The sequence below is a fragment of the Ambystoma mexicanum genome, unplaced genomic scaffold, assembly GCF_040938575.1.
Source record: "Ambystoma mexicanum isolate Mex_15411 unplaced genomic scaffold, UKY_AmexF1_1 Mex_scaf10, whole genome shotgun sequence".
Taxonomy (NCBI): domain Eukaryota; kingdom Metazoa; phylum Chordata; class Amphibia; order Caudata; family Ambystomatidae; genus Ambystoma; species Ambystoma mexicanum.
The window spans coordinates 3930001-3937500 of record NW_027182325.1 but is presented as its reverse complement, the minus strand read 5'-3'; the positions used below and the strand labels follow the sequence as shown (position 1 = coordinate 3937500).

The following is a 7500-nucleotide window of genomic DNA, read 5'->3' as shown; positions in this document are numbered from 1 at the left end:
TCAGACGAGATCGGGTGCATTCAGTGTGGTGTGGCCGTAGGCTCTGGGCCTTGTGAGTTTTGTACTTTTAAGCATCTAGTCGGCTAGACCTTGCAGTTTTGAAAGGCAATTGAGTAATGGCTCACTTCCTGAACTTGGAGTACAAAAAAGCCTACAGCACCTGGTATTCCCAGGCGGTCTCCCATCCAGGTACTAACTAGGCCCGACACTGCTTAGCTTCTGAGATCAGACGAGATCAGGCGCATTCAGTGTGGTGTGGCCGTAGGCTCTGGGCCTAGTGAGTTTTGTACTTTTAAGCATCTAGTCGGCTAGACCTTGCAGTTTTAAAAGGCAATTGAGAAAGGGCTCACTTCCTGAACTTGGAGCACAAAAAAAGCCTACAGCACCTGGTATTCCCAGGCGGTCTCCCATCCAGGTACTAACTAGGCCTGACACTGCTTAACTTCCAAGATCAGACGAGATCGGGTGCATTCAGTGTGGTGTGGCCGTAGGCTCTAGGAATGCTAAGAATATTACTCTTATGCATTTGCATTTAGTAAGCTAAGCCATGCAGCCACTTGCAACATGATACCACGCTCATCGCTCGATCAGGCTCGATCAGGCGAGATATATAAGACTGGTGGGCCCATTCAGGACTCCTATGTCTGGTAGGATAACTTTAATTCATCCATCCTGTGTCTGTTGCAGGGAGGTGGAGAGAACAATCAACACAATAATGGGTTTCTTTCATGCCTCTTGAAGGACTCAATATTCTCTGTACTGCATTACATGTGAAAGTCGATTTATTACCCATGAACACACTACCTGTATGCTAATTCTATGTAAAAAGGTAGCTCCAGCCCTCATGATGTTGTCCAACATTTCCGCTATAAAACGGGATACAATTATTTTGGAAACATACCAAATTTGAAAAATAATTGAGAAGTTGCGCAATTACTAATCATGGAGCACAAAAAAGCCTACAGCACCTGGTATTCCCAGGCAGTCTCCCATCCAGGTACTAACTAGGCCCGACCCTGCTTAGCTTCCGAGATAGGGCGCATTCAGTGTGGTGTGGCCGTAGGCTCTGGGCCTAGTGAGTTTTGTACTTTTAAGCATCTAGTCGGCTAGACCTTGCAGTTTTGAAAGGCAATTGTGAAATGGCTCACTTCCTGAACTTGGAGCACAAAAAAGCCTACAGCACCTGGTATTCCCAGGCGGTCTCCCATCCAGGTACTAACGAGGCCCGACACTGCTTAGCTTCCGAGATCAGACGAGATCGGGCGCATTCAGTGTGGTGTGGCCGTAGGTTCTGGGCCTTGTGAGTTTTGTACTTTTAAGCATCTAGTCGGCTAGACCTTGCAGTTTTGAAAGGCAATTGAGAAATGGCTCACTTCCTGAACTTGGAGTACAAAAAAGCCTACAGCACCTGGTATTCCCAGGCGGTCTCCCATCCAGGTACTAACTAGGCCCGACACTGCTTAGCTTCTGAGGTCAGACGAGATCAGGCGCATTCAGTGTGGTGTGGCCATTGGCTCTGGGCCTAGTGAGTTTTGTACTTTTAAGCATCTAGTCGGCTAGACCTTGCAGTTTTGAAAGGCAATTGAGAAAGGGCTCACTTCCTGAACTTGGAGCACAAAAAAGCCTACAGCACCTGGTATTCCCAGGCGGTCTCCCATCCAGGTACTAACTAGGCCTAACACTGCTTAACTTCCAAGATCAGTCGAGATCGGGTGCATTCAGTGTGGTGTGGCCGTAGGCTCTAGGAATGCTAAGAATATTACTCTTATGCATTTGCATTTAGTAAGCTAAGCCATGCAGCCACTTGCAACATGATACCACGCTCATCGCTCGATCAGGCTCGATCAGGCGAGATATATAAGACTGGTGGGCCCATTCAGGACTCCTATGTCTGGTAGGATAACTTTAATTCATCCATCCTGTGTCTGTTGCAGGGAGGTGGAGAGAACAATCAACACAATAATGGGTTTCTTTCATGCCTCTTGAAGGACTCAATATTCTCTGTACTGCATTACATGTGAAAGTCGATTTATTACCCATGAACACACTACCTGTATGCTAATTCTATGTAAAAAGGTAGCTCCAGCCCTCATGATGTTGTCCAACATTTCCGCTATAAAACGGGATACAATTATTTTGGAAACATACCAAATTTGAAAAATAATTGAGAAGTTGCGCAATTACTAATCATGGAGCACAAAAAAGCCTACAGCACCTGGTATTCCCAGGCAGTCTTCCATCCAGGTACTAACTTGGTCCGACCCTGCTTAGCTTCCGAGATCGGGCGCATTCAGTGTGGTGTGGCCGTAGGCTCTGGGCCTAGTGAGTTTTGTACTTTTAAGCATCTAGTCGGCTAGACCTTGCAGTTTTGAAAGGCAATTGTGAAATGGCTCACTTCCTGAACTTGGAGTACAAAAAAGCCTACAGCACCTGGTATTCCCAGGTGGTCTCCCATCCAGGTACTAACTAGGCCCGACACTGCTTAGCTTCCGAGATCAGACGAGATCGGGCGCATTCAGTGTGGTGTGGCCGTAGACTCTGGGCCTTGTGAGTTTTGTACTTTTAAGCATCTAGTCGGCTAGACCTTGCAGTTTTGAAAGGCAATTGAGAAATGGCTCACTTCCTGAACTTGGAGTACAAAAAAGCCTACAGCACCTGGTATTCCCAGGCGGTCTCCCATCCAGGTACTAACTAGGCCCGACACTGCTTAGCTTCTGAGATCAGACGAGATCAGGCGCATTCAGTGTGGTGTGGCCATAGGCTCTGGGCCTAGTGAGTTTTGTACTTTTAAGCATCTAGTCGGCTAGACCTTGCAGTTTTGAAAGGCAATTGAGAAAGGGCTCACTTCCTGAACTTGGAGCACAAAAAAGCCTACAGCACCTGGTATTCCCAGGCGGTCTCCCATCCAGGTACTAACTAGGCCTAACACTGCTTAACTTCCGAGATCAGACGAGATCGGGTGCATTCAGTGTGGTGTGGCCGTAGGTTCTAGGAATGCTAAGAATATTACTCTTATGCATTTGCATTTAGTAAGCTAAGCCATGCAGCCACTTGCAACATGATACCACGCTCATCGCTCGATCAGGCTCGATCAGGCGAGATATATAAGACTGGTGGGCCCATTCAGGACTCCTATGTCTGGTAGGATAACTTTAATTCATCCATCCTGTGTCTGTTGCAGGGAGGTGGAGAGAACAATCAACACAATAATGGGTTTCTTTCATGCCTCTTGAAGGACTCAATATTCTCTGTACTGCATTACATGTGAAAGTCGATTTATTACCCATGAACACACTACCTGTATGCTAATTCTATGTAAAAAGGTAGCTCCAGCCCTCATGATGTTGTCCAACATTTCCGCTATAAAACGGGATACAATTATTTTGGAAACATACCAAATTTGAAAAATAATTGAGAAGTTGCGCAATTACTAATCATGGAGCACAAAAAAGCCTACAGCACCTGGTATTCCCAGGCAGTCTCCCATCCAGGTACTAACTAGGCCCGACCCTGCTTAGCTTCCGAGATCTGGCGCATTCAGTGTGGTGTGGCCGTAGGCTCTGGGCCTAGTGAGTTTTGTACTTTTAAGCATCTAGTCGGCTAGACCTTGCAGTTTTGAGAGGCAATTGTGAAATGGCTCACTTCCTGAACTTGGAGCACAAAAAAGCCTACAGCACCTGGTATTCCCAGGCGGTCTCCCATCAAGGTACTAACGAGGCCCGACACTGCTTAGCTTCCGAGATCAGACGAGATCGGGCGCATTCAGTGTGGTGTGGCCGTAGGCTCTGGGCCTTGTGAGTTTTGTACTTTTAAGCATCTAGTCGGCTAGACCTTGCAGTTTTGAAAGGCAATTGAGAAATGGCTCACTTCCTGAACTTGGAGTACAAAAAAGCCTACAGCACCTGGTATTCCCAGGCGGTCTCCCATCCAGGTACTAACTAGGCCCGACACTGCTTAGCTTCTGAGATCAGACGAGATCAGGCGCATTCAGTGTGGTGTGGCCATAGGCTCTGGGCCTAGTGAGTTTTGTACTTTTAAGCATCTAGTCGGCTAGACCTTGCAGTTTTGAAAGGCAATTGAGAAAGGGCTCACTTCCTGAACTTGGAGCACAAAAAAGCCTACAGCACCTGGTATTCCCAGGCGGTCTCCCATCCAGGTACTAACTAGGCCTAACACTGCTTAACTTCCAAGATCAGACGAGATCGGGTGCATTCAGTGTGGTGTGGCCGTAGGCTCTAGGAATGCTAAGAATATTACTCTTATGCATTTGCATTTAGTAAGCTAAGCCATGCAGCCACTTGCAACATGATACCACGCTCATCGCTCGATCAGGCGAGATATATAAGACTGGTGGGCCCATTCAGGACTCCTATGTCTGGTAGGATAACTTTAATTCATCCATCCTGTGTCTGTTGCAGGGAGGTGGAGAGAACAATCAACACAATAATGGTTTTCTTTCATGCCTCTTGAAGGACTCAATATTCTCTGTACTGCATTACATGTGAAAGTCGATTTATTACCCATGAACACACTACCTGTATGCTAATTCTATGTAAAAAGGTAGCTCCAGCCCTCATGATGTTGTCCAACATTTCCGCTATAAAACGGGATACAATTATTTTGGAAACATACCAAATTTGAAAAATAATTGAGAAGTTGCGCAATTACTAATCATGGAGCACAAAAAAGCCTACAGCACCTGGTATTCCCAGGCAGTCTCCCATCCAGGTACTAACTAGGCCCGACCCTGCTTAGCTTCCGAGATCGGGCGCATTCAGTGTGGTGTGGCCGTAGGCTCTGGGCCTAGTGAGTTTTGTACTTTTAAGCATCTAGTAGGCTAGACCTTGCAGTTTTGAAAGGCAATTGTGAAATGGCTCACTTCCTGAACTTGGAGCACAAAAAAGCCTACAGCACCTGGTATTCCCAGGCGGTCTCCCATCCAGGTACTAACTAGGCCCAACACTGCTTAGCTTCTGAGATCAGACGAGATCAGGCGCATTCAGTGTGGTGTGGCCGTAGGCTCTGGGCCTAGTGAGTTTTGTACTTTTAAGCATCTAGTCGGCTAGACCTTGCAGTTTTGAAAGGCAATTGAGAAAGGGCTCACTTCCTGAACTTGGAGCACAAAAAAGCCTACAGCACCTGGTATTCCCAGGCAGTCTCCCATCCAGGTACTAACTAGGCCTAACACTGCTTAACTTCCGAGATCAGACGAGATCGGGTGCATTCAGTGTGGTGTGGCCGTAGGCTCTAGGAATGCTAAGAATATTACTCTTATGCATTTGCATTTAGTAAGCTAAGCCATGCAGCCACTTGCAACATGATACCACGCTCATCGCTCGATCAGGCTCGATCAGGCGAGATATATAAGACTGGTGGGCCCATTCAGGACTCCTATGTCTGGTAGGATAACTTTAATTCATCCATCCTGTGTCTGTTGCAGGGAGGTGGAGAGAACAATCAACACAATAATGGTTTTCTTTCATGCCTCTTGAAGGACTCAATATTCTCTGTACTGCATTACATGTGAAAGTCGATTTATTACCCATGAACACACTACCTGTATGCTAATTCTATGTAAAAAGGTAGCTCCAGCCCTCATGATGTTGTCCAACATTTCCGCTATAAAACGGGATACAATTATTTTGGAAACATACCAAATTTGAAAAATAATTGAGAAGTTGCGCAATTACTAATCATGGAGCACAAAAAAGCCTACAGCACCTGGTATTCCCAGGCAGTGTCCCATCCAGGTACTAACTAGGCCCAACCCTGCTTAGCTTCCGAGATCGGGCGCATTCAGTGTGGTGTGGCCGTAGGCTCTGGGCCTAGTGAGTTTTGTACTTTTAAGCATCTAGTCGGCTAGACCTTGCAGTTTTGAAAGGCAATTGTGAAATGGCTCACTTCCTGAACTTGGAGCACAAAAAAGCCTACAGCACCTGGTATTCCCAGGTGGTCTCCCATCCAGGTACTAACTAGGCCCGACACTGCTTAGCTGCCGAGATCAGACGAGATCAGGCGCATTCAGTGTGGTGTGGCCGTAGGCTCTGGTCCTAGTGAGTTTTGTACTTTTAAGCATCTAGTCGGCTAGACCTTGCAGTTTTAAAAGGCAATTGAGAAAGGGCTCACTTCCTGAACTTGGAGCACAAAAAAGCCTACAGCACCTGGTATTCCCAGGCGGTCTCCCATCCAGGAACTAACTAGGCCTGACACTGCTTAACTTCCGAGATCAGACGAGATCGGGTGCATTCAGTGTGGTGTGGCCGTAGGCTCTAGGAATGCTAAGAATATTACTCTTATGCATTTGCATTTAGTAAGCTAAGCCATGCAGCCACTTGCAACATGATACCACGCTCATCGCTCGATCAGGCTCGATCAGGCGAGATATATAAGACTGGTGGGCCCATTCAGGACTCCTATGTCTGGTAGGATAACTTTAATTCATCCATCCTGTGTCTGTTGCAGGGAGGTGGAGAGAACAATCAACACAATAATGGTTTTCTTTCATGCCTCTTGAAGGACTCAATATTCTCTGTACTGCATTACATGTGAAAGTCGATTTATTACCCATGAACACACTACCTGTCTGCTAATTCTATGTAAAAAGGTAGCTCCAGCCCTCATGATGTTGTCCAACATTTCCGCTATAAAACGGGATACAATTATTTTGGAAACATACCAAATTTGAAAAATAATTGAGAAGTTGCGCAATTACTAATCATGGAGCACAAAAAAGCCTACAGCACCTGGTATTCCCAGGCAGTCTCCCATCCAGGTACTAACTAGGCACGACCCTGCTTAGCTTCCGAGATCGGGCGCATTCAGTGTGGTGTGGCCGTAGGCTCTGGGCCTAGTGAGTTTTGTACTTTTAAGCATCTAGTCGGCTAGACCTTGCAGTTTTGAAAGGCAATTGTGAAATGGCTCACTTCCTGAACTTGGAGCACAAAAAAGCCTACAGCACCTGGTATTCCCAGGCGGTCTCCCATCCAGGTACTAACGATGCCCGACACTGCTTAGCTTCCGAGATCAGACGCATTCAGTGTGGTGTGGCCGTAGGCTCTGGGCCTTGTGAGTTTTGTACTTTTAAGCATCTAGTCGGCTAGACCTTGCAGTTTTGAATGGCAATTGTGAAATGGCTCACTTCCTGAACTTGGAGCACAAAAAAGCCTACAGCACCTGGTATTCCCAGGTGGTCTCCCATCCAGGTACTAACTAGGCCCGACACTGCTTAGCTTCCGAGATCAGACGAGATCGGGCGCAATCAGTGTGGTGTGGCCGTAGGCTCTGGGCCTAGTGAGTTTTGTACTTTTAAGCATCTAGTCAGCTAGACCTTGCAGTTTTGAAAGGCAATTGAGAAATGGCTCACTTCCTGAACTTGGAGCACAAAAAAGCCTACAGCACCTGGTATTCCCAGGCGGTCTCCCATCCAGGTACTAACGAGGCCCGACACTGCTTAGCTTCCGAGATTGGGCGCATTCAGTGTGGTGTGGCCGTAGGCTCTGG

General features: G+C 46.9%; 17 non-coding genes and 8 pseudogenes across 17 annotated transcripts in view; all 25 read right to left on the bottom strand.

The window, feature by feature from the left end:
• Positions 1-42, bottom strand: part of LOC138547208 (5S ribosomal RNA) — a 119-nt gene extending 77 nt beyond the window's left edge. The window contains exon 1 of the ribosomal RNA XR_011291056.1: positions 1-42. This exon is cut by the window's left edge and continues 77 nt beyond it. This is a non-coding gene — a ribosomal RNA (5S ribosomal RNA).
• Positions 43-148: 106 nt separating this feature from the next.
• LOC138546095 (5S ribosomal RNA) lies at positions 149-267 on the bottom strand. Its single transcript, XR_011290888.1, has one exon. It is a non-coding gene; the product is annotated as a 5S ribosomal RNA (ribosomal RNA).
• Positions 268-374: 107 nt separating this feature from the next.
• Positions 375-493, bottom strand: LOC138537831 (5S ribosomal RNA). The gene has a single exon (XR_011285953.1). It is a non-coding gene; the product is annotated as a 5S ribosomal RNA (ribosomal RNA).
• Positions 494-956: 463 nt separating this feature from the next.
• On the bottom strand, positions 957-1065 carry LOC138545840 (5S ribosomal RNA; annotated as a pseudogene).
• A 106-nt stretch (positions 1066-1171) lies between these two features.
• Positions 1172-1290, bottom strand: LOC138539126 (5S ribosomal RNA). The gene has a single exon (XR_011287204.1). It is a non-coding gene; the product is annotated as a 5S ribosomal RNA (ribosomal RNA).
• Positions 1291-1396: 106 nt separating this feature from the next.
• On the bottom strand, positions 1397-1515 carry LOC138540571 (5S ribosomal RNA). Its single transcript, XR_011288614.1, has one exon. It is a non-coding gene; the product is annotated as a 5S ribosomal RNA (ribosomal RNA).
• A 106-nt stretch (positions 1516-1621) lies between these two features.
• On the bottom strand, positions 1622-1740 carry LOC138541422 (5S ribosomal RNA). Its single transcript, XR_011289429.1, has one exon. It is a non-coding gene; the product is annotated as a 5S ribosomal RNA (ribosomal RNA).
• A 463-nt stretch (positions 1741-2203) lies between these two features.
• LOC138545528 (5S ribosomal RNA) lies at positions 2204-2312 on the bottom strand (annotated as a pseudogene).
• A 106-nt stretch (positions 2313-2418) lies between these two features.
• Positions 2419-2537, bottom strand: LOC138548483 (5S ribosomal RNA). The gene has a single exon (XR_011292284.1). It is a non-coding gene; the product is annotated as a 5S ribosomal RNA (ribosomal RNA).
• A 106-nt stretch (positions 2538-2643) lies between these two features.
• Positions 2644-2762, bottom strand: LOC138549456 (5S ribosomal RNA). Its single transcript, XR_011293239.1, has one exon. It is a non-coding gene; the product is annotated as a 5S ribosomal RNA (ribosomal RNA).
• A 106-nt stretch (positions 2763-2868) lies between these two features.
• Positions 2869-2987, bottom strand: LOC138551021 (5S ribosomal RNA). The gene has a single exon (XR_011294760.1). It is a non-coding gene; the product is annotated as a 5S ribosomal RNA (ribosomal RNA).
• A 463-nt stretch (positions 2988-3450) lies between these two features.
• LOC138544825 (5S ribosomal RNA) lies at positions 3451-3559 on the bottom strand (annotated as a pseudogene).
• Positions 3560-3665: 106 nt separating this feature from the next.
• On the bottom strand, positions 3666-3784 carry LOC138551004 (5S ribosomal RNA). Its single transcript, XR_011294743.1, has one exon. It is a non-coding gene; the product is annotated as a 5S ribosomal RNA (ribosomal RNA).
• Positions 3785-3890: 106 nt separating this feature from the next.
• On the bottom strand, positions 3891-4009 carry LOC138549455 (5S ribosomal RNA). The gene has a single exon (XR_011293238.1). It is a non-coding gene; the product is annotated as a 5S ribosomal RNA (ribosomal RNA).
• Positions 4010-4115: 106 nt separating this feature from the next.
• LOC138537210 (5S ribosomal RNA) lies at positions 4116-4234 on the bottom strand. Its single transcript, XR_011285353.1, has one exon. It is a non-coding gene; the product is annotated as a 5S ribosomal RNA (ribosomal RNA).
• A 453-nt stretch (positions 4235-4687) lies between these two features.
• LOC138543796 (5S ribosomal RNA) lies at positions 4688-4796 on the bottom strand (annotated as a pseudogene).
• Positions 4797-4902: 106 nt separating this feature from the next.
• Positions 4903-5021, bottom strand: LOC138538639 (5S ribosomal RNA). Its single transcript, XR_011286730.1, has one exon. It is a non-coding gene; the product is annotated as a 5S ribosomal RNA (ribosomal RNA).
• A 106-nt stretch (positions 5022-5127) lies between these two features.
• LOC138536726 (5S ribosomal RNA) lies at positions 5128-5246 on the bottom strand. The gene has a single exon (XR_011284891.1). It is a non-coding gene; the product is annotated as a 5S ribosomal RNA (ribosomal RNA).
• Positions 5247-5709: 463 nt separating this feature from the next.
• On the bottom strand, positions 5710-5818 carry LOC138544091 (5S ribosomal RNA; annotated as a pseudogene).
• A 106-nt stretch (positions 5819-5924) lies between these two features.
• LOC138536732 (5S ribosomal RNA) lies at positions 5925-6043 on the bottom strand. The gene has a single exon (XR_011284897.1). It is a non-coding gene; the product is annotated as a 5S ribosomal RNA (ribosomal RNA).
• Positions 6044-6149: 106 nt separating this feature from the next.
• LOC138540716 (5S ribosomal RNA) lies at positions 6150-6268 on the bottom strand. Its single transcript, XR_011288753.1, has one exon. It is a non-coding gene; the product is annotated as a 5S ribosomal RNA (ribosomal RNA).
• A 463-nt stretch (positions 6269-6731) lies between these two features.
• Positions 6732-6840, bottom strand: LOC138545714 (5S ribosomal RNA; annotated as a pseudogene).
• Positions 6841-6946: 106 nt separating this feature from the next.
• LOC138546706 (5S ribosomal RNA) lies at positions 6947-7055 on the bottom strand (annotated as a pseudogene).
• A 106-nt stretch (positions 7056-7161) lies between these two features.
• On the bottom strand, positions 7162-7280 carry LOC138548432 (5S ribosomal RNA). The gene has a single exon (XR_011292233.1). It is a non-coding gene; the product is annotated as a 5S ribosomal RNA (ribosomal RNA).
• A 106-nt stretch (positions 7281-7386) lies between these two features.
• Positions 7387-7495, bottom strand: LOC138544125 (5S ribosomal RNA; annotated as a pseudogene).
• Positions 7496-7500: the final 5 nt, after the last annotated feature.